The 2,619-nt window shown below is 41.1% G+C and overlaps 1 non-coding gene across 1 annotated transcript; it reads right to left on the reverse strand.

The window, feature by feature from the left end:
* Positions 1–1,293: 1,293 nt before the first annotated feature.
* Trnag-ucc (transfer RNA glycine (anticodon UCC)) lies at positions 1,294–1,366 on the reverse strand. The gene has a single exon. It is a non-coding gene; the product is annotated as a tRNA-Gly (tRNA).
* Between the last annotated feature and the right edge of the window lie 1,253 nt (positions 1,367–2,619).

Below are 2,619 nucleotides of genomic sequence, written 5' to 3' on the forward strand. Positions count from 1 at the left end.
GTTATAACTGATTTAAGCACTTCGAAGTCTACGGGTAGAATAATTAAACTGACATAGAATTTCCTTCCCTACGCAAATAATCCATGTTCGCAAAAGGAAGGAATTTAAAAAGAAAAAAAAAATAATTTTCAGTTTCGAGGAATCAAAAACACATCGACGATTTTCGTTCCGACTGGGACTCGTACCCAGGTCCACTGGCTCGGAAGCCGAGCGCTCTAGACATTGGGCTATCGGAGCTCTGTCGGTCGGAGTCTTAAGCATAAAAAAAAGCAAATAATGCACCTCGGTTATAACTGATTCAAGCACTTCGAAGTCTACGGGTAGAATAATTAAACTGACATAGAATTTTCTTCCCTACGCAAATAATCCATGTTCGCAAAAGGAAGGAATTTAAAAAGAAGAAACATAATTTTCAGTTTCGAGGAATCAAAAACACATCGACGAATTTCGTTCCGACTGAGACTCGAACCCAGGCCCACTGGCTCGAAACGCGAGCGCTCTAGCCATTGGGGTATCGGAGCTCTGTCGGTCGGAGTCTTAAGCATAAAAAAAAAAAAATGCACCTCGGTTATAACTGATTTAAGCACTTCGAAGTCTACGGGTAGAATAATTAAACTGACATAGAATTATCTTCCCTACGCAAATAATCCATGTTCGCAAAAGTAAGGAATTTAAAAAGAAAAAAAAATTCAGTTTCGAGGAATCAAAAACACATCGACGATTTTCGTTCCGACTGGGACTCGAACCCAGGTCCACTGGCTCGGAAGCCGAGCGCTCTAGCCATTGGGCTATCGGAGCTCTGTCGGTCGGAGTCTTAAGCATAATAAAAACAAAAAATGCACCTCGGTTATACCTGATTTAAGCACTTCGAAGTCTACGGGTAGAATAATTAAACTGACATAGAATTTCCTTCCCTACGCAAATAATCCATGTTCGCAAAAGGAAGGAATTTAAAAAGAAAAAAAATAATTTTCAGTTTCGAGGAATCAAAAAACACATCGACGATTTTCGTTCCGACTGGGACTCGAACCCAAGTCCACTGGCTCGGAAGCCGAGCGCTCTAGCCATTGGGCTATCGGAGCTCTGTCGGTCGGAGTCTTAGGCATAATAAAAACAAAAAACGCACCTCGGTTATAACTGATTTAAGCACTTCGAAGTCTACGGGTAGAATAATTAAACTGACATAGAATTTCCTTCCCAACGCAAATAATCCATGTTCGCAAAAGGAAGGAATTTAAAAAGAAAAAAAAATAATTTTCAGTTTCGAGGAATCAAAAACACATCGACGATTTTCGTTCCGACTGGGACTCGAACCCAGGCCCACTGGCTCGGAAAGCGAGCGCTCTAGCCATTGGGCTATCGGAGCTCTGTCGGTCGGAGTCTTAAGCATAAAAAAAAACAAATAATGCACCTCGGTTATAACTGATTCAAGCACTTCGAAGTCTACGGGTAGAACAATTAAACTGACATAGAATTTTCTTCCCTACGCAAATAATCCATGTTCGCAAAAGGAAGGAATTTAAAAAGAAGAAACATGATTTTCAGTTTTGAGGAATCAAAAACACATCGACGAATTTCGTTCCGACTGGGACTCGAACCCAGGTCCACTGGCTCGGAAGCCGAGCGCTCTAGCCATTGGGCTATCGGAGCTCTGTCGGTCGGAGTCTTAAGCATAATAAAAACAAAAAATGCACCTCGGTTATTACTGATTTAAGCACTTCGAAGTCTACGGGTAGAATAATTAAACTGACATAGAATTTCCTTCCCTACGCAAATAATCCATGTTCGCAAAAGGAAGGAATTTAAAAAGAAAAAAAATAATTTTCAGTTTCGAGGAATCAAAAACACATCGACGATTTTCGATCCGACTGGGACTCGAACCCAAGTCCACTGGCTCGGAAGCCGCGCGCTCTAGCCATTGGGCTATCGGAGCTCTGTCGGTCGGAGTCTTAAGCATAATAAAAACAAAAAATGCACCTCGGTTATAACTGATTTAAGCACTTCGAAGTCTACGGGTAGAATAATTAAACTGACATAGAATTTCCTTCCCACGCAAATAATCCATGTTCGCAAAAGGAAGGAATTTAAAAAGAAAAAAAATAATTTTCAGTTTCGAGGAATCAAAAACACATCGACGATTTTCGTTCCGACTGGGACTCGAACCCAAGTCCACTGGCTCGGAAGCCGAGCGCTCTAGCCATTGGGCTATCGGAGCTCTTTCGGTCGGAGTCTTAAGCATAATAAAAACAAAAAATGCACCTCGGTTATAACTGATTTAAGCACTTCGAAGTCTACGGGTAGAATAATTAAACTGACATAGAATTTCCTTCCCTACGTAAATAATCCATGTTCGCAAAAGGAAGGAATTTAAAAAGAAAAAAAATAATTTTAAGTTTCGAGGAATCAAAAACACATCGACGATTTTCGATCCGACTGGGACTCGAACCCAAGTCCACTGGCTCGGAAGCCGAGCGCTCTAGCCATTGGGCTATCGGAGCTCTCTCGGTCGGAGTCTTAAGCATAATAAAAACAAAAAATGCACCTCGGTTATAACTGATTTAAGCACTTCGAAGTCTACGGGTAGAATAATTAAACTGACATAGAATTTCCTTCCCTACG

The sequence above is a fragment of the Uloborus diversus genome, unplaced genomic scaffold (assembly GCF_026930045.1).
Source record: "Uloborus diversus isolate 005 unplaced genomic scaffold, Udiv.v.3.1 scaffold_467, whole genome shotgun sequence".
In the NCBI taxonomy this organism is placed as follows: domain Eukaryota; kingdom Metazoa; phylum Arthropoda; class Arachnida; order Araneae; family Uloboridae; genus Uloborus; species Uloborus diversus.